The sequence below is a fragment of the Mus caroli genome, unplaced genomic scaffold, assembly GCF_978045245.1.
Source record: "Mus caroli unplaced genomic scaffold, Mus_caroli_1 scaffold_11, whole genome shotgun sequence".
Classification (NCBI taxonomy): domain Eukaryota; kingdom Metazoa; phylum Chordata; class Mammalia; order Rodentia; family Muridae; genus Mus; species Mus caroli.
The window spans coordinates 87,590,616-87,613,432 of record NW_028227266.1 but is presented as its reverse complement, the minus strand read 5'-3'; the positions used below and the strand labels follow the sequence as shown (position 1 = coordinate 87,613,432).

The 22,817-nt window shown below is 40.2% G+C and overlaps 1 pseudogene; it reads right to left on the bottom strand.

Moving 5' to 3' along the window:
- The window catches only part of LOC147002094 (uncharacterized), a 61,748-nt pseudogene that overhangs the window by 24,108 nt on the left and 14,823 nt on the right, over positions 1 to 22,817 (bottom strand).

Genomic DNA, 22,817 nt, shown 5'->3' with positions numbered 1-22,817 from the left:
ATCAAACAGGAAATTAACAAACCTGGTCAAGAACTGAAAATGGAAATAGAAGCAATAAAGAAAACATAACTTAGGCAATCCTGAAACAAGAACTTTAAATTAGATGCACGTATCACCAATAGAATACAGGAGTTGGAAGATAGAGTCTCAGGCTTAGAAGATATGCTAGAAGGAATTAATATATTGGTCAAAGAAAATGCTAAATCTAAAAAGACTGTGATATGAAACATCCAAGAAATTTGGGACACTATGAAAAAATTCAAACCTAAGAATAATAGGAATAGAAAAGGGAGAAGATTCCCAGCTCAAAGTCCCAGAAAGTATCTTCAACAAAATCATACATACTTCCCAAAGCTAAAGAAAGAGATAGTCATAAATGTTCAAGAAACTTGCAGAATGCCAAATAGATTGGACCAGAAAACAAAATCCTACTGCCACACAATAATCAAACACTAAAAATAAAGAACAAAGAAAGAATATTGAAAATTGCAAGAGAAAAGGGCCATATAAAAAGGCAGACCTATCAAAATCACACCTAACTTCTCAACAGAGAATCTAAAAGCCAGAGGGCCTGGGAAAATGACTGGGAGTCACTAAGACCAAATATGGCATCTCAGCCCTACAATACCCAGCTAAATTTTCAATCACCATACATGGATAAAACAAGATATAGTATAAGAAAACCATATTTAAACAGTATCTTTCCACAAATCTAAACCTACAGAGGATACTAGTAGGAAAACTCCAAAATAAGGAGGGTAACATTACCCAATAAACAACAGAAATAAATCATCACACCAGCACAACCAAAAAAAGAAACACACACACACACACACACACACACAGAGCCATCAGCAATATTAAAATGATAGGAATTAACAGTCATCGGTCACTAATATTTCACCATATCAATGGATTCAATTCCTCACTAAAAAGAGACAGGCTAACAGAGTGGATGCCTAAACAGTATTCACCATTCTGCTTTATAGAAGAAACACACCTCAGCAACAAAGATAGATATTATCTCTGTGTAAAGGGCTAGAAGAAAGTTTTCCAAGCAAACAGACCCAAGAAACAACTAGCCATTCTTATATCTAATAAAATAGACTTTAACTAAAAGTGTATTGTGGATGAATATTGATGCAAACATACCCCTTCATGTTAAAAGACATGGAGAGATCAGAGGCACAAGGGGCATACCTAGATACATAAAAGGCAATATACAAGAAGCCACAGCTAACATCAAATCAAATGGAGAGAAACTTAAAGCAATTCCACTCAAATTAGGTACAAGACAAGGCTGTTCACTCTCCCAATATGTCTTCAATATAGTCCTTGAAGGCCCAGCTAGAGCAATAAGACAACTAGAACAGATCAAGAGGATATAAATAGGAAAAGAAGTCAAAGACTTGCTAATTGTAGATGATAAGATAGTATACATAAATTACTCCAAAATTCTACCAGAGGATTCCTATAGATGATACACACCTTGAGCAAAGTGGCAGGATGTAACTAAAAAATTCAGTAGCTCTCCTTTGTATAATAAATGAAAGAAAACAAGTTAAGAAAGACATCAAAGAAATAACAGTTTTTAATAGCCACAAATAATATAAAATATTTTGGTGTAGTTCTAACCAACCAAGTAAAAGATCTTTATGACAAGAACTTCAAGTCGCTGAAGAAAGAAGTTGAGGAAGATATCAAAAGATGGAAAAACCCTCCCATGCTCATGGATCAGTAGGGTTAACATAGTGGAAATAGCCATCTTACCAAAAGCAATCTACAGATTCAACGCAATTCCCACTAAAATAACAACGCAACTCTTTACAGACCTTGAAAGAACAACTCTCACCTTCATATGGAGCAACAGAACTCCAGGATAGCTAAACCGTCCTGTACAATAAAAGAACTTCTGAAGGTATCACCATCCCTGATTTCAAGCTGTACTAGAGATCAGTAAAAATAAAAACTTCATGGTATTGGTACAGAAACAGACAAATTAGTCAATGGAATGGAATGGAAGACCCTGAAATAAACCTATAACACCTACTGACAATTTTGACAAAGAAACCAAGACCATGCAGTGGAAAAGAGAGGACATCTTCAACAAATGGTGCTGGTCTACCTGGATATCTGCATGTAGAAAATTGCAAGTAGATCCATATTTATCTCCCTGCATAAAACTCAAGTTGAAGTGGATCAAAGACCTCAACATAAAATAATATACACCAAATCTACTATAAGAGAAAGAGGAGAACAGTCTTGAATGCATTGGCACAGGAGAGAATTTCCTCAACAGAACACCGACAGCTCACACACTAAGATCAACAATTAATAAACGGGACTTCATGAAACTGAAAAGCTTCTGTAAAGGCAAAGGACACTGTCAGTAGGACAAAACAGCAGCATACAGAATGGGAAAAGAGTTTCACTAACTCTGTATCTGACAGTGGACTAATATCCAAAATATGTAAAGAACTCAAGAAGTTATATATGAATAAACCAAATAACCCAATTAAAAATGAGGTACAAAGGTAAACAGAGAACACATAAGAGAGGAACCTCTACTGGCCATGAAACATTTAAAGAAATGTTCAATGTCCCTATTCATCAGGGAAATGAAAATTAAAATAGCTCTGAGATTACACCTTATACCCATCAGAATGGTTAAGATAAAAATCTCAACTGATAGCAGATGCTGGTGAGCATGTGGAACAAGGGAAACATTCTTCCATTGCTAGTAGATTGCAAACTTATGCAACCATTCTGGAAATCAACTTGGCAGTTTCTCAGAAGACTGGGATTATTTCTACCTCAAGACCCAGCTATACCATAACTCCTGGACATATATTCAAAAGGTACTCCCCTATCCCACAAGGGCACTTGCTGAACTATTTTCATAGCAGCTTTATTTGTAATAACCAGAAACTGGAAACAATCTAGATGTTTCTCACCTGAAAATGGATACAGAAAATGGGGTGTATCTACACAATGGAATAACTACTCAGTCATTAAAAACAAAGGCATCATGAACTTCTCATGCACATGGATAGAATTTCTATCATGCTCAGTGAGGTAACCGAGGCTCAAAAGGATATGCATGGTAAGTACTCAGTTAGAGGTGGATATTAGGCATAAACTTCAGGATAGCGATGTACTAATACACAGACCCTATGAAGGTAAATAGCAAGGAGGGCATAAGGGGGGAATCTTTGAATTTCATTCAGAAGGTAGATGAAATAATCACTGGAGGTGGATAGATGGAGGGAACTGTGTGGGAGTGGGGATAGGGAGGGGAAGAGGGTGTAGGATTAGGTGTAGGCAAAGCCAAGGAAGTGAGGGGTGAGAGAGTGACCAGAAATAGGCAGTGAGATGGCCGTTTCTGGCACCAGTCAAGACGGAATGGGCAGCACTTTCAGCAATACAGGTGGCTCTTCTCAAAGGATAGCCGGGATCTCTAGAAGCATTAGTTACTGTGGGAGGTGACTAGGTGTCAGGGGAGCATCTGCTAGTCCCACTAGCTGGATCCAGTGTGCATTTTAAAAATTAGGTGCAACAGTACATCTCTAGGAGGTGTCAGAGATCTGAGATGTGGTTTGGGGGAGGCTCCAGGAAGTATATGAAGGTGACCCTACCTGAGACTCCTAGCAGTGGGACATAGGGAGACTGAAGTGGCCACCTCCTGTAGCCAGGTTGGACATCCCAGTGAAGGGATAAAGACACCAATCTATTCACAAAATATTCAACCCAAATTTGTCCTACCAACAAGAAATACAGGGACAAAGATGGAGCAGAGACTGGACTAATATCCAGCCAATAACTGACCAACTTGAGACTCTCCCCATAGGCAAACACCAATCCCTGACACTATTAATGCTACTTTGTAATATTTGTAGACAGGACTCTAGCATAACTGTCCTCTGAGAGGCTCTACCCAGCAACTGTCTGAAGCAGAAACCCATAGCCAAATATTAGACAGAGCTCAGGAAGTCTTGTGGAAACTATCTTAGAAAGTTGGGGAAAGAATTGAGGGACCCAGAGGGGATACAGACTCTACAAGAAATCCAACAGAGTCAACTAACCTGGACCCTTGGAGGCTCTCCAAGACTGAACCACCAACCAAAGAGCAAGCTCAGGCTGGACTTAGGACCCTACACATAGATAGCATATGTGAACTTAGTCTTCATGTGGGCACCCTAAGAATTGAATAGGGGGTTGTCCCTGACTGTTGGCTCATGTGGATCCTGTTCCCCTAACTGGCCTACTTTGTTTGGCCTCAGTGAGAATGGACATGCCTGCCTAGTCCTGCAGTGACTTGATGTGCCAGGGTGAGTTGTTACTGCAAAGGGGTGGGGGAGAGTGGCGGCTCCCCTTTCTCATAGTAGAAGGGGGGTTGCAGAGAGAAGCTGTATGAAGGGAAGACAGGTAGCAGGGTTTTTGTGATCAGGTTGTGAAGTGAATAAATAAATTAATGGAAAAGGGTAATCATATTCAATTCTCAAAGAATTAAATAAGTAAATTAAAACAACTCTTGCTCTTAGCCTTCAATCAAGGTCTCCTCACTGAAGCTGGACCAAGGTTTGGAAGCAACCAGTCTCCACATTCTCCTTTCTCTGCAACTGCCTATGCTGGGGTATGCATGCACATGGCAATTCCTGGTATTTTGATGGGCCCTAGGGTTCCAAAACAAATTGCTAATGTGTGTATAGCAAGTGTTTCCACATGCTGAGCCTCTGTGCACCTTGTACCTTACTTTACACAACCATTTCAGGTGAGCATTCATGTTCCTTTACATTATTGCTTAAAGTTAGAACATGAACCTTTTCATAATTGTGAATACAAAGGAATAAAATTAATTTAAAATTTTATTTATTTTATTGGTTATTTAATTTATTTAACCCTACCCCATGCTTCTATGAGGTTGCTCCCCCATCCATCCACCCACTCCTACCTCAGCATCCTAGCATTCCCCTATGCTGGGACATCAAGCCTCCACAGGACCAAGGGCCTCCTCTCACATTGATGCCAGATAAGGCATTCCCTGCTACATGTGCAGCTGGAGACATGGGTCCCTCCATATGTACTCTTTGGTTGGTGATTTAGTCCCTGGGAGATTTGGGGGGTCTGGTTGGCTAATATGCCTATGGAGTTGCAAACCCCTTCAGCTCCTTAAGTCCTTCCCCTAACTTCTCCACTGGGGTCTCTGTGTTCAGTCTGTTGGTTGGGTGCATGCATCAATATCTGTATTGGTCAGGCTCTGGCAGAGCCTTCAGGAGACAGCTATATCATGCTCCAGTAAAGCACAATATTTCATTACACATTTTACATTTTATGGAAGTTCATTGCAAAATGGGTGATCTACCTGTGTTTTGAGTGTTTATGAACATACAGTATTCTGATCATTATGGCATTACTGATTTGTAAAGTATATTTGAAAGCCCTTTAAATATTACAATTCAAAATATGAACAGAGGCCTTTTTGCAAGAATGAGTGCCTTTTCCTAGATAAGGCTCAAAGGCAGACAAATCTTAGAGGGTTCTGCCTTTCTCTGCAAGATGAAGTCACATACAAAAAGTGTATACAAGGAAGGCTCCACAGGGTCAAGTTAGGAGCAGATACTGCAGTTATTGGTGTCAAATACTCAGGTGATTCAAAGGGGTCCAAATAGATGACCACAGATCCGTGACTTATCTTTGTTACTCTCCATAGTTTGGGAAATCATTTTTCAGGCTTGTTTGACAATTTTGTTTATTTAGTTGTTCTCTTATTGTGTTTTCTATCACACTGTTTATAAGACTTCTAACTGATTTTAGACTCAATTCCTCCCTCTTGTTTCTCATATTCAAATATTCATTAAAAAAGAGCCAATGCTGGGGCCAGAGAGCAGGTCTCTGCTCCCTTGATAGATTAGAGGCTCAGATATGTTGAATACGTCAATCATCCCAAATGGCAGTCCAGGTTGAGGAGTATAGGCTGGATATGAGCACATATTATCACTAGAGCTTTGCTTAACAGGACACTGCAGATATAGTACTTCTGTCAGAGTAAACAGCCATTTGAGCAATCTACCAACTCTACTATGTTGGTACCACATGAAGCAAGAGTTAGCAGTGAACAGAAGATCATATATGGGCTGTTATAAGTCCTGAAGGATGACATAAAGGGGCTCTGTTCCTCCAGTATCACTGGGTCTACACTGCTAGATTATTGCCTACAGGATTCTGTGAGTGCAGGGAAAAAGCATTGTCCCTCATCAGACAGACTGCCTCTCTCCAGGTTATATACAAACCGAAGACATTACTTCACAGACATTGTCCTGGTGAATCTCAGCTGTCAAATAGATGATATTCAGATACTGGACCTGAAAGTATTAGATTATAGCATTTAGTTTAGCTGAGGTAGGATGCCAAATAAACTGTGTGACATTATTCCTTAGGAAAGGACCAAGACTATATAGAAAGAAGAAAGTGAGCTGAAAACAGGCATTCATTCTTCTAGTTTTTTGTTTGTTTGTTTTGGACGGGGTTGTAGTGTGACTCTGGCACAAATATCTGTCTCTGGGTATAGATTTACCCTGTTTATGGTCTATAAGCTTAAATTTCATTGAAAAACAAAGCCAAGTGGATGCTCACAGTCAGCTATTGGATGGATCACAGGGCCCCCAATGGAGGAGCTAGAGAAAGTACCCAAGGAGCTAATGGGGTCTGCAACGCTATAGGTGGAACAACAATATGAACTAACCAGTACCCCTGCAGTACCCCGTGTTTCTAACTGCTTATGTATCAGAAGATGTCCTAGTCGGCCATCAGTGGATAGAGAGGCCCATAGATCTTGCAAACTTTATATGCCTCAGTACAGGGGAACGCCAGGGCCAAGAAGTGGGAGTATGTGGGTAGGGGAGTGGGGGGGAGGTTATGGGGGACTTTTGGGATAGCAATGGAAATGTAAATGAAGAAAATACCTAATAAAAAAAGAAAAACAAAGAAAAACAAAGCCATTCCTTCTTTAGGATGTTTTATTTACAATATTTTGCCACAACTGGGAAAATAGGTGAGGCAGACATTAAAGTGTAGCTACTGTAAGCAAAAGCTTGGACATTAGGCAGTGACACTGACTGAAAAGAACAAGTGTCTTGGGAAAGATAATCTTCTAATGACAAAGTGCACTTCCTGACTTTCAAAGATGCCATTTCCCTTTCCTTTTCTGTTATCTTTCCCATGTTTGCACTCTCTTCAAGTTCAGTGTGTAACATGACCATTTCTAGTATCCTAGCCACTCAAATCAGACCTGAAATTTTGGTACTTCACTTGACTTCTACCCTCAATCATGAGATATTTAAGAATTACTACATCAAGGAACTGAGAGAGAAAGTATGAGAGGGTGGCTCATCTATTCCTGTCTATACCAGGGGAAACCCCAATGACTCACATAAGATAAGCCTCAGCTTCAGACTGGTTCATGCTATGGAATTAGAGTGCCAGGTGACATTAAATGCTTTTAAAATTCTGGGGTTATATTTACACTTAATATTTTATATATATTTATATACACACATATATATGATACATATATATATGAACATTATTCATTTGTGTATACATTCATGTGTAAATATAGTATTAACTTACCTATAGATTTACATGTTAAAATAATTTTAGCTACTATACAAATTTGGACAAAATTATAATATTCCCACAGTACCTTTTGTTTTTATTTCAGTTGTTTTTATAGATGTAGCCATAGAGACTGAAGGTCTCTGCGTGTCCTGAGGGACTACAGTTGTCTTATGACAAATTCCCCTTAAAAAAGAGAAAACTGAGAATGCAATTATAATAGGGAATCAAGTCAGCTTCTTGGCAGAAAACTCAAGCAAACTAACAACTACTGAGTATTTGTACATTTGATCTGACTGCTTGTTTCAGATACAGTTATACAGATAGAGTGAGACTGGTACTTGAGGAGGACCACTACATGTTGTGTATAATGAGTTAGGCATTGAATGGACATCACAGGAATCCCAGATAAAGCCAATATATATATGGATATGAAAACATGGAAGGAAGAGCCACACGACTGTGCATACTGTGTGAGTGTGCTGCCCAATGGGCATCACTCTAACCCTTCTTAGAGCCACAAGCACACAGCGACACCCATGCAATGCCTTCAGCCACCAACTCTTCACTATAACACAAAGACTTCCTTCTTAGTTGGTTGAGAAGGACTTCCCATGAGACTCACTAGGCTAGAACAGATCAATCTCTTCGCATATGGCATTGCCATAGTGGGATGTAGGGGAGGTAAGAAGCTGTGAGCCCCTCTGACTTTTCACCCAAGGTTACAATGATAGCTGCATTCATGCATCAGTGGCCATCTTCCCTGACAGATCCAACAGAAGGTACACATAATCTACCTTTCAGCCCAAAAGAAGTTGTGGGATTCCTGGATCAGTAAACAGGTCCTTCCTTCACCACCCTCACACTGTCACCTGCCTCTCAGTGACTGAATCTGGTCACTGAGGAACAGAATCGGGAGGTACCAAAGCCTGCAGATGTCCCACTGATGACTCAGACTCCAAGTCAGTGCAACCCTGTTCTCACATGAAGGTGTGCAAAAGGGAGCTTCTTTTTATCTGGTCACAACTAGATAAACCCTCAACTGGAGGAGACTGGAAAGGCAGCTTGGTGTCATTGTAGGTGACAAATGTCCCCTCATGCAGTGTTGGCCTCCCATTGTCAGAATCTGTGGTCTGACTAGAAGTGTGTGGGCTTTTCTACCTCTTATGCTTCTGGATGTATGTCTGTGTTAAACGGAGAGTAAAGCCCTGGCTCTGCTTTGTGGTAATCATGGCAGAGTCTGGGCTCTCTGTGATTTTGACCTACTGAAGGAAGATACTGGGAATATGGAATATAGGCATCACTAAGTTTTGATCCACAAAGTGTCTGTTGATCTGCATGGAGAGCCTCATCACTCACCTCTGTGCCCTGGCTTATTCTTCACTAGAGTACCACCATAAAGAAATGAATGCACTACATGTGATGAACTTTCAACTCATATTTTGTAGGTAAACTCTGTATTCTAATTTGTTACTTCCTTACTTTGTCAATGGACATTGATCTGAGTAATTACGGTACCTATCTTGAGAGAAAACACATTTAGACTCTGCCTGGTATAGAACATCTTAAACAACTTAGAGAGATCATACTTGAATCCAGTTATGGTAGACAAACACCTCCAATTTTTCTTTTAAGTTAAGGTAATACTTTAAAAAAATGAACAAACAAACAAAACCAAATAAAAGAAAAAAAACAAACAATTGAATACAAGTTCTTCCCAGTAGGTGGGCTAGAGCACCACTGTACACTAGAGAAAATGATACGTGGTGTTTATGCAATTCCTTTCTAAAATGTATCTTAAGAGATTCTATAATACATACCGTGTCTACGTTTTTTAGTCTCCACCTGAAATTTAAAGGAAACAATATGAGGCAAAGGCCATGATGAATTCTGTTTGCATGGGTCTTTCAAATGCATATCAACATGGTACGATGCCAATGAAAATGGGCAAAAGTCCTATATATTAGTATGTTTTATGATGGTGTCACAGAACAACTGAGGTTCTATAGTTAGGGGCACTTCCCACCGCTTTTGTTGGTTTGAAGGCCAGATTAAACAACCTGTTTGGTCTCTTCTGAGTATTTCCTAAGCCACACTGCAGCATGCATAAGCACCTTTATAACCTGATTGTGAGATTAATTCTTTCTACACCAGGGCCTGCCTCAATGGTTTACACGAATACTCATGTCTTAACACTCAACACCCATACACTGGAAACTTCCCTCACAGTGGTCTCTGAGGAACATACACAGACTTCATTAAAATTACAGGAATCAGAAGTGATTGTTAACTTCCGAGTTAAAATTGTACATTTATGTAAAGAAGAAATTTTCTTCAGGAGAAATTGCTCTCTCACACAAACTGCTAAAAGACACTGCAAGCTTCTATGTTCAGTTGTGTTAGGAATAAGCTGGTACAATTCCATTTCCTGTTCTTCCTAAGCAAACCCTTTAATACCCATGATACATATGTCTTTTGTTAATCAAATGATATATCTACTACAACATAAGGGGATAGGGTAAACCTTCTATATTAGGAAAAAAATGACACCTTACCTTCACCATCCCTACTGGTGTCTCTTCCTGTCCCCTTGCTGATGGTGCAGTGTCCACATTTTCCGGTACCACTGAAAGGAGAGGAAGTAACTGTTAATTCGTAGGTCTGTTTTTAATTACACTAAGAGCCTTTGCTTGATTTGTATAGATGACTATGAGGCTGGTATGTGTGACTCAGTCTAATTATTAAGCAGAGGTTGCTTGCTGCTCATTTCAGAACTATGAATTATATTGTCGGAAAACAAAGTGTTGCAAAGAGAAGAATGGAGGACCAATGAGGAACAGAGCATTTGGATTTCTTGACAACGAAATCTGATTCAATGTGGAAGAAGAATCTCATTGTGTAAAGAATAAAGAAGTCTTTCAAAATGTGCATTGCCTTTATTCTGGTTGAAGGAACCATGATTGTGCCTCTGTGCACGTGGCGTTTAGAGGGGATCTTCAGGGTCTGGTGTCTCTTTCCATTTCCTGTTCTTCCTAAGCAAACCCTTTAATACCCATGATACACATGTCTTTTGTTAATCAAGTGATATATCTACTACAACATAAGGGGATAGTGTAAGCCTTCTATATTAGGAAAAAAAATGACACCTTGCCTTCACCATCCCTACTGGCGGCTCTCCCTGTCATCTTGCTGAAGGTGCAGTGTGAGTTCTGAGGACTAACTGCAGGCTTTGATGAAGATGCCATTCCACACTAATCCCACCCATCTTTTTGTAATATAATGAACTTTATGATTAAGCCTCAGAATACTGTCACTTCCTGTTTTGAAGCAGGGAACAACTGACACTTGTTCTTGTGGCATGTTTACAGTCTACATATGCTGATTTCGAATTTATAATTGAATATCCAGTCTTTCCTCTATGCTAATGTAGTCATTTTGCTTTGGAAATTTTACTAGGAAGAGCATCTGTGCAATTATTTTTCCCTATATTATGTGTGTATTACTCCCTAAAAATGATCATTTCATGTATTTTTTTATACTGTGCTGAGTATTGTCAGTATTTTATAGGAATCTTAAGGCACATGGAGAAGATGGATGGGTTACAGCCCTATAGGACACAGTGTAATATGAGGTCTTGCTTAGTTTCAGATATTCGTGCACAGGGAAGGTCTGGGAAAAATTCTGAACAAATACTCAAACAACAGCACATAATAATATGTAATCTCTCTCTAAAGAAGTAAAGGAAGGAGGCATGGCATCACTTTCTTAAATTCACATTAGCAGAATTTATCCAAAGTATAATAAGAAAGAACAAAGCATAAATCCCAAAATCTTATGTTCAATATTGATTTAGCAGAACAAGCTGGGAGACAATAAATTTGAGTATAGCTGACAACAATGATATAATCAATTTTTAAGTACCATATATATGGAATTACCACACATAAAAGAGCAAAATGAACTTAATGTCTCAAATTCAGTGGTAGCACTGGACAGGATTCAGAATAAGAAAAAAATGTCCTTATCTTTGGGGGAGGGGCGTTGTGAGGCAGGGTTTTTCTGTATAGCCTTGGCACTCTGTGTTGCAACTCACTCTATAGAGCCAGCTTGCCTCAGAGTCAGAGATCCAGTCCTGCCTCCTGAGTGCTGGGACTGAAGGTGTGCACCCTCACTGCTCAGCCTGAGAACATATTCTTTTCAATAGGCATAGTGCACTCACCTCATCCTACAGTGCGCTGCTTCACAAAGACACATGAATACAAGAATACAGTACATGTGTACTGTCCCTGCACCTCCAGCTTCCTTCTCACATCCCACTTCTCAGTTGGCCTCCTTATTGACCAAGAAAACCTTTACTTTGTTCACATCATATACACATGTAATTTTATTTTTTACATAAAAAGCCTAGACCTTCAAATGAAACAAAAGGGACCTTGTCCTTGTTTTTATCAATGTAATGTAAGACATTTAAGGTGACAATTATATGCACTTACATCTATTTCCTCCAAATAACATCATCCTATATTCCTGAATGGTTTACATGGTGTCTGAATTTAAGGTGTCTATTGCTGTGACCAAGCACTATGATCATAAACAAGTTGTGGACGGAAGAGGTTATCTCAGGATACAACTCTCTCTTTACACTCAGTTCCTGAGGTAAGTCAGGATAGGAAGTAAACAGAGTAAGACCCTGGAACCAGGAGCAGACACAAAGATCATGGAGTGCTGTTTACTGGTTTGCTCAGCGTAGCTCACTCAGCCTACTTCTTCTAGTACCCAGAACCACCAACTTAGATTTGGCACTGCCCACAGTGAGCTGGGTCCTCACACATCAATCATCCATGAAGTAAATGCACCATGGGCTTGCCTACAAGTTAATCTGGTGTAACTGATTTCTGAATGAAAGTTTCCTCTTCCCAAATCACTCTGGTTGTGACAACTTAAAAACAAAACAAAACTATCCAGAATACTTAGCTTTAGAGGGAAGGGGATTGCCTACACCCCATTTTAATTTTTGAAATTATAATTTAGTTACAACATATTTAAATTAAGCAAAATACAAATAACCTGAAAATTCAAGATGCTAGGAATGCAACCCTTAATGAAGTAAGCATTTCACATAGAATATTTGATGTCTTAAAAATCTTTTCTGTGAATACTTCTGCAAATACTAAGCTTTTTGTTGTCTGGCAGCTTTATTTATCAACGAAGGGTTAAATCTGGTAACTGAACATGACCTGTATTATAAGCAGGGAAATATACGAGACAGACACAAGAGATCATAACTTTTGGGATTAGAATCCCAAGGATGTTACAATTTGTTTGAAATTTTTGACCTTATTACAACAGAAATGAAAATTGGTTATGAGATGGTTATAATTGTATATAATGTACTTAACATAAATTTGTCATGTGTGTCTGTGTGTGTGTGTGTCTGTGTGTATGTGTGTGTGTGTGTTTGTGTGTGTGTCTGTCAAGTAGAACATGAAGACATGAAGGTTAAAAGAGGGCATGGAATAATGTGACCTATCACTCTCCTTTCTTTAAAACAGGCTCTCTCACAGAGTCTGGAGCTAGGCTGACAGCCAGCAACCACTGGAAATGCCTCTGCCTAGTCCCCCAGCAGTGTAGGATTACAAGTATGAATAGCTCTGACCAGGTTTTTTATGTGTGTGAGGAGATTCCAACTCAGCTCTCCTGCTTTCCCACCAATTGCTCTTCCCCACAGAGCCCTTAACTTACCCTGAAGCTAATCTTATAAAGCTATTAGAAAGGGTGTGCTGATTTTGTTTGTGAATCTTTTAAATGGAATCACTATATATGGGTTGTAAATATGTAAATGATAGTTTAATATTTTGATGATACTGTGTATACATTTTGTGAAAATAAAATGTAATAAATTACAATTTATATCAAACTACAATTTACATATGCACATTTATCTTAAGTTTATATTGTTCCTAGGCCATGTAGTACATATATAAGCTTTGTAGATCTGACACCAATTTTAACAGAAAATCCAAATATAAAACATTTAAATGGGGGGGGATATTTTCCCCACAAGGTCAATGTGAAGACGGACATTTACTTTAATGTGACTTCATTTATAGCAGGCTAGAAGGACGGATATATCTCAGTGGGATTTCTGTCCTTCCATGGAAATCAGGGGTTTTGTACATGAGATGCTTCCTTGACCACAGTTACTGGTAGAGACAGAGTGAAGCACTGAGTCAAGTTTGGGACCAGATACTGCTCTAATTTTTGTCAAATCACTGGTGATTTCAATAGGCACTAATGTGACTGCCACCTGTCAGTCACTCCTTGCCCTTCTTCCTTACTATCCATATAGTTTGGAACAACTTTTTCTGGGTTTGTTTTTCTTCTAATGTGTATAGTCTTGCTCTGTTTATGAGACTTCTGGATGGCATTGTCTTTGCTGTTCACAATAGCCATACCATAACTAGTCACCAGGATCCCCTTAGCTTGGTCCACCAGATAAGGGATAAACTTGTAAGATTTGAATGCCTTTATTTCTGGGTATACTGTCCCTAAGAAGGGTTCTATCCTCTATTTTCTTCGTGGTCTTATCTGCCCAGACAGTGTGGTGAGAAAGACGTAACACAGAAAGCAAAGAACTCTCTGGGATGAGGGTGGAGGCATTCCAGAGGTTTAAGCTATATTCTATGGACAGTGTATTCTCTTATGCAGTATCAAGAACAAGGTAATTTGTGGGAAGAAACCTCCAAGACTCTATGGATAGTCTAGTACAGATTGTAGAACCACTATGCACTTGGAAAATAGAGAAGCATCTGTATAAGGATAAAGGTAAGGAACTGTAAGGAGGACAATTGAGGTGTATGAGGTTAGAGGGGAGGGGGCATGGGGCTCTGTAGGACCTACTACATACAAGCAGGAGGCCCTGTGTTTGCAGTGACTAACACAGTGCATTAACTCTACTAATACTGCCTATCACAGTGGAGCCAAACACACCTAAATAATGAGAGGATGCAGGAGAAGCTGACACAGTTGTGATGAGCAAAGGCCTTGAGCATAATGAAGAAGCTTCAGGGAAGATACTTGCAGAAAACACATTTCTGAGATTATGAACTTTTTCCCCTAAAAATGGCAAGATGGATAAGGCTGCAACGAGGGAAAGACACAAATAGTGACAGCATGGAAGACAGACACAGCCCTATTCCCAGAGAGGTGCTAAGAGAACTGAAGTCCAAACACCTATGCTATGGTTCATTAGACTTGGGAATAGGTGTAATATACTAGAACTCCCAAACCCATGTTCTGAATATTGAAGGCCAAACCAAGAAATTCCTGAAAGCTAGCCCCAGGGTGTGCTAGAGCTCAGATCCCACTTCAATCACTAACTAGGTCAGAGGCTCCAAGATGGATGTCAGAACTCTAATCCTGCATGTCAGTCTGAGGTGAGGAACACAAACCACATAAAGTCATGTCTTAAGGTTTTACTGTTGTGAACAGACACCATGACCAATTCAAGTCTTATAAAGGACAACATTTAATTGGGACTGACTTACAGGTTCAGAGCTTTGGTCCATTATCATCAAGGTGAGATCATGGCAACATCCAGGCCTGCGTGGTGCAAGAGGAGCTGAGAGTTCTATATCTTCATCTGAAAGCTGCTAGCACCAGGCAGCTATGATGAGGGTCTAAAGACCACACCCACAGTGACATGCCTACTCCAACAAGGCCACATCTACTTCAATGGGGCCACACCTTCTAATAGTACCATTCCTTGGGCCAAGCATATACAGACCATCACAGGTCATATACTAAGCCCTTGTTCCACAGATATTGCAGCTACGGGGATTTTGACAGAATGAGAACCCACCCCATCCTGTGGAGCACAGGTAAAGCACAAGGAAGAAAGGGAGTGATGCTACAAGACCTGAAGAACAAGGGAAAGGCCCTGCTTCTCCTGCATCATTGGGTTCACACTGTAAGATATTTACCTGCAGGTGCTTGTGAGGAAAAAAAGTTGTTTCCTATCAGATAAGCCCACTCCTATACAGGCTAATACATAAAGTGAAAACAACACTTGGCTGGTTCCATGATGCTTAATCTCAGCTGTCAACTAATGAGATCTGAGTCCTCCAGCCATGGCTTTGGGGTTTATTTTGATTAGATTAAGTCATGTTGGGAAGAACTGTTTCCTATAGGTACAATCATTCTCTTGGATGGGATCCTGGGCCATATAAGAGGAAGAAAAGTCAACAGAGGACATTCACTCATTTTCCTTTGCTTCTAAGGTTTGGCTGCAATATCACTCTCCCTTAAGTTTCTGCCTCCATCTGCTGCTTCCCAATTATGGGCTCCAAACTCAATTTTCATGGCAAAGTCAACCTTCCCTTGCTAAAGATGTGTCTTAACAAGGGGTTCTATTGCTATGAAGGGACACCACAACCATGCAACTCTTATAAAGCAAAACATGTCATTGGGGCTGGCTTACACAGTGTAAGCCACCTCTGCATTGATACTCTTACTCAGCAAGGACACACCTACTCCAACAAGGCCACACCTCCTAATAGTAACCCTCTGTATGGGCCACATAATCACAGGAGTCTATGAAGCCATTCAGACCACTGCAGGATGGCTTTTTGTGGGTTTTTTGTTTGTTTGTTTTTTGTTTTTTGGGGTTTTTTTTTGGTTTTTTTTTGTTTGTTTTGCTTTTGTTTTTGTTTTTGTTTTTGTTTTTAAAGAATACTTTAGTCCTTCTGGTCCGACCAACACCGGGGTAGCTAGGGCGCAGAGTTGGCTGACACCCGCCAGCTACCCAGGACACCAGCCACGGGACCTTAAGACTTCTGGTGAGTGGAACACAGTGTCTGCTCCAATCCAATCGCGCGGGACCTGAGACTGCATTAGTTAGGGAAGCAGAAAACCCGGCCTGAGTAAGGGCACAAGCCCCTTCTGGTCCGACCAGCACTGTGGTAGCTAGGGCGCAGAGTCGGCTGACACCCGCCAGCTACTCACAACACCAGCCATGGGATCTTAAGACTTCAGGTGATCTGGTCACCCTCCTGGATCCACAGGTCTCCGCCCGGCCCGGGAGCCTTTTGCCTCAGGATCAGCGGGAGCCATCTTGGTTCCGGGACTCTGCTGAACTTAGTCTGCACAGGTGAGAGTGTGCACCACAGAAGGTGACAGCTTCTGGGATAGGCGGGAGCCACAGAGCCTCTGAGGCAGCACCCTTTTCGGGCTCCAGACATCCAGCCACCCTCCCGGCCAGAGGACAGGTGTCTGCCCAGCCCGGGAGTCCTTTGCCTCAGGAGCCGCAGAAGCCATCTTGGTTCTGGGACTCCGCCGAACTTAGGAACTTAGTCTGCACAGGTGAGAGTGTGCACCACAGAAGCTGACAGCTTCTGGGATAGGCGGGAGCCACAGAGCCTCTGAGGCAGCGCCCTTTTTGGGCCCCAGACATCCAGCCACCCTCCAGGCAAGAGGACAGGTGTCCACCCGGCCCGAGAGCCCTTTGCCTCAGGATCGGCGGGAGCCATCTTGGTTCCGGGACTCCACCGAACATAGTCTCCACAGGTGAGAGTGTGCACCACACAAGCTGACAGCTTCTGTGACCCGCCAAAGCAACACAGCTTCTGGGAAAGGTCCTGTTTTGGGCCTTCATCTTCAGTCAGGAGGTCCAAACACCAGATATTTGTGCACCTTCCCTGTAAGAGGAGAGCTTGCCTGCAGAGAGTGCTTTGACCACTGAAACTCAGAGGAGAGAGCCTGTATCCCAGGTCTGCTGATAGAGGCTAACAGAATCACCAGAAGAACAATCTCTAAACAGAGACAACTATAAAAACTAACTCCAGAGATTATCAGATGGCGAAAGGTAAACGTAAGAATCTTACTAACAGAAACCTCACCATCATCAGAACCCAGCACTCCCACTTCGCCCAGTCCAGGGAACCCCAACACACCGGAAAAGCTAGACCCAGATCTAAAAGCATATCTCATGATGATGGTAGAGGACATCAAGAAGGACTTTTATAACACACTTAAAGAAATACAGGAGAACACTGCTAATCAGGTAGAAGACATTAAAGAGGAAGCACAAAAATCCCTTAAAGAATTGCAGGAGAACACTGCTAAACAGGTAGAAGACATTAAATAGGAAGCACAAAAATCCCTTAAAGAATTGCAGGAGAACACTGCTAAACAGGTAGAAGACATTAAAGAGGAAGCACAAAAATCCCTTAAAGAATTGCAGGAAAACCAGACCAAACAGGTGATGGAATTGAATAAAACCATCCAAGACCTAAAAAGGGAAGTAGACACAATAAAGAAAACCCAAAGTGAGGCAACGCTGGAGATAGAAAACCTAGGAAAGAAATCTGGAACCATAGATGCGAGCATCAGCAACAGAATACAGGAGATGGAAGAGAAAATCTCAAGTGCAGAAGACTCCATAGAGAACATCTGCACAACAATCAAAGAAAATACAAAATCCAAAAAGATCCTAACTCAAAACATCCAGGAAATCCAGGACACAATGAGAAGACCAAACCTATGGATAATAGGAGTAGATAAGAATGAAGATTTTCAACTGAAAGGACCGGCAAATATCTTCAACAAAATTATAGAAGAAAACTTCCTAAACCTAAAGAAAGAGATGCCCATGAACATACAAGAAGCCTACAGAACTCCAAATAGACTGGACCAGAAAAGAAATTCCTCCCGACACATAATAATCAGAACAACAAATGCACTAAATAAAAATAGAATACTAAAAGCAGTAAGGGAAAAAGGTCAAGTAACATATAAAGGCAAGCCTATCAGAATTACACCAGATTTTTCACCAGAGAATATGAAAGCCAGAAGGGCCTGGCTTCTGTTATACAGAAAACTAAGAGAACACATGTTATACAGAAACTAAGAGAACACAAATTCCAGCCCAGGCTACTATACCCAGCCAAACTCTCAATTACCATAGATGGAGAAACCAAAGTATTCCACGACAAAACCAAATTCAGACATTATCTTTCCATGAATCCAGCCCTTCAAAGGATAATAACAGAAAAAAGAAAAAACAATACAAGGACGGAAACCACGTCCTAGAAAAAGCAAGAAACCTAAAAGAAGACAGCCACAAGAACAGAATGCCAACTCTAACAACAAAAATAAAAGAAAGCAACAATTACTTTTCCTCAATATCTCTTAATTTCAATGGACTCAATTCCCCAATAAAAAGACATAGACTAACAGACTGGCTACACAAACAGGACCCAACATTTTGCTGCTTACAGGAAACTCATCTCAGAGAAAAAGATACACACTACCTCAGAATGAAAGGCTGGAAAACAATTTTCCAAGAAAATCGTAGGAAGAAACAAGCTGGAGTAGCCATTCTAATATCTAATAAAATCGACTTCCAACCCAAAGTCATCAAAAAAGACAAGGAAGGGCACTTCATACTCATCAAAGGTAAAATCCTCCAAGAGGAACTATCAATTCTGAATATCTATGCTCCAAATACAAGGGCAGCCACATTCATTAAAGATACTTTAGTAAAGTTCAAAGCACACATTGCACCTCACACAATAATAGTGGGAGACTTCAACACAACACTTTCACCAATGGACAGATCATGGAAACAGAAACTAAACAAGGACACAGTGAAACTAACAGAGGTTATGAAACAAATGGATCTGACAGATATCTACAGAACATTTTATCCTAAAACAAAAGGATATAACTTCTTCTCAGCACCTCATGGTACCTTCTCCAAAATTGACCACATAATTGGTCACAAAACAAGCCTCAACATATACAAAAATATTGAAATTGTCCTATGCATCCTATCAGATCACCATGGAATAAGGCTGATCTTCAATAACAAAATAAATAATAGAAAGCCAACACACACATGGAAACTAAATGGAAACTAAACAACACTCTTCTCAATGATACCTTGGTCAAGGAAGGAATAAAGAAAGAAATTAAGGACTTTTTGGAGTTTAATGAAAACGAAACCACAACATACCCAAACTTATGAGACACAATGAAAGCATTTCTAAGAGGAAAACTCATAGCTCTGAGTGCCTCCAAAAAGAAACTAGAGAGAGCACACATTAGCAGCTTGACAACACACCTAAAAGCTCTAGAACAAAAGGAAGCAAATTCACCCAAGAGGAGTAGATGGCAGGAAATAATCAAACTCAGGGGTGAAATCAACCAAGTGGAAACAAGAAGAAGTATTCAAAGAATCAACCAATAGAAAGAAGAGCTGGTTCTTTGAGAAAATCAACAAGATAGATAAACCCTTAGCCAGACTCACTAGAGGGCACAGGGAAAGTATTCTAATTAATAAAATCAGAAATGACAAGGGAGACATAACAACAGATCCTGAAGAAATCCAAAACAGCATCAAATCCTTCTACAAAAGGCTATACTCAACAAAACTGGAGAAACTGGATGAAATGGACAAGTTTCTAGACAGATACCAGGTACCAAAGTTAAATCAAGATTAGGTTAATGATCTAAACAGTCCTATATACCTTAAAGAAATAGAAGCAGTCATTAATAGTCTCCCAACCAAAAAAAGCCCAGGACCAGATGGGTTTAGTGCAGAGTTCTATCAGACCTTCAAAGAAGATCTAATCCCAGTTCTTCACAAACTATTTATTCCACAAAATAGAAACAGAAGTTACTCTACCCAACTCATTCTATGAAGCCACAATTACTCTGATGCCTAAACCACAAAAAGACCCAACAAAGATAGAGAACTTCAGACCAATTTCCCTTATGAATATCGATGCAAAAACCCTCAATAAAGTTCTCAACAACCGACTCCAAGAACACATCAAAACAATCATCCATCCTGACCAAGTAGGTTTCATCCCGGGGATGCAAGGATGGTTCAATATACGGAAATCCATCAACGTAATCCAGTATATAAACAAACTCAAAGACAAAAACCACATGATCATTTCATTAGATGCTGAGAAAGCATTTGACAAAATCCAACACCCATTCATGATAAAAGTCTTGGAAAGATCAGGAATTCAAGGCCCATACCTAAACATGATAAAAGCAATCTACAGCAAACCAGTAGCCAACATCAAAGTAAATGGTGAGAAGCTGGAAGAAATCCCAGTAAAATCAGGGACTAGACAGGGACTCTCTCCCTACCTATGCAACATTGTACTTGAAGTCCTAGCCAGAGCAATTAGACAACAAAAGGAGATCAAGGGGATACAATTTGGAAAAGAAGAAGTCAAAATATCACTCTTTGCAGATGATATGATAGTATATATAAGTGACACTAAAAATTCCACCAGAGAACTCCTAAGCCTGATAAACAGCTTCAATTAAGTAGCTGGATATAAAATTAACTCAAGCAAGTCAATGGCCTTTCTGTACGCAAAGGATAAACAGGCTGAGAAAGAAATTAGGGAAACAACACCCTTCTCAATATTCACAAACAATATAAAATACCTCTGCGTGACTCTAACTAAGGAAGTGAAAGATCTGTATGAGAAGAACTTCAAGTCTCTGAAGAAATAAATTAAAGAAGATCTCAGAAGATGGAAAGATCTCCCATGCTCATGGATTGACAGGATCAACATTGTAAAAATGCCTATCTTGCCAAAAGCAATCTACAGATTCAATGCAATCCCCATCAAAATTCCAACTCAATTCTTTAAGGAATTAGAAAAGGCAATCTGCAAATTCATCTGGAACAACAAAAAACCTAGGACAGCAAAAACTCTTCTCAAGGATAAAAGAACCTCTGGTGGAATCACCATACCTGACCTAAAGCTGTACTAAAGAGCAATTGTGATTAAAACTGCATGGAACTGGTATAACGACAGACAAGTAGACCAATGGAACAGAATTGAAGACCCTGAGATGAACCCACACACCTATGGTCACTTGATCTTTGACAAGGGAGCAAAAACCATCCAGTGGAAAAAAGACACCATTTTTAACAAATGGTGTTGGCACAACTGGCGGTTATCATGTAGAAGAATGCAAATTGATCCATTCCTATCTCCTTGTACTAAGGTCAAATCTAAGTGGATCAAGGAACTCCACATAAAACCAGAGACACTGAATCTTATAGAGGAGAAAGTAGGGAAAAGCCTTGAAGATATGGGTACAGGGGAAAAATTCCTGAATAGAACAGCAATGGCTTGTGCTGTAAGATGGAGAATCGATAAATGGGACCTCATAAAATTGCAAAGTTTCTGCAAGGCAAAAGACACCGTCAGATTGGGAAAGACCACCAACAGATTGGGAAAGGATCTTTACCTATCCTAAATCAGATAGGGGACTAATATCCAATATATATAAAGAACTCAAGAAGGTGGACTCCAGAAAATCAAATAACCCCATTAAAAAATGGGACTCAGAACTGAACAAAGAATTCTCACCTGAGGAATACCAAATAGCAGAGAAGCACCTGAAAAAATGTTCAACATCCTTAATCATCAGAGAAATGCAAATCAAAACAACCCTGAGATTCCACCTCACACCAGTCACAATGGCTAAGATCAAAAATTCAGGTGACAGCAGATGCTGGCGAGGATGTGGAGAAAGAGGAACACTCCTTCATCGTTGGTGGGATTGCAAGCTTGTACAACCACTCTGGAAATCAGTTTGGAGGTTCCTCAGAAAATTGGACATAATACTACCAGAGGATCCAGCAATACCTCTCCTGGGCATATATCCAGAAGATGTTCTAACTGGTAAGAAGGACACATGCTCCACTATGTTCATATCAGCCCTATTTATAATAGCCAGAAGCTGGAAAGAACCCAGATGCCCCTCAACAGAGGAATGGATACAGAAAATGTGGTACATTTACACAATGGAGTACTACACAGCTATTAAAAGTAATGAATTTATGAAATTCCTAGGCAAATGGATGGACCTGGAGGGCATCATCCTGAGTGAGGTAACACAATCACAAAGGAACTCACACAATATGTACTCACTGATAAGTGGATATTAGCCCAAAAACTTAGGATACCCAAGATATAAGATACAATTTGTTAAACGCATGAAACTCAAAAAGAACAAAGACCAAAGTGTGGACACTGTGCCCCTTCTTAGAATTGGGAACAAAACACCCATGGAAAGAGTTATAGAGATAAAGTTTGGAGCTGTGACGAAAGGATGGATCATCTAAAGACTGACATATCCAGGGTTCCATCCCATAATCAGCTTCC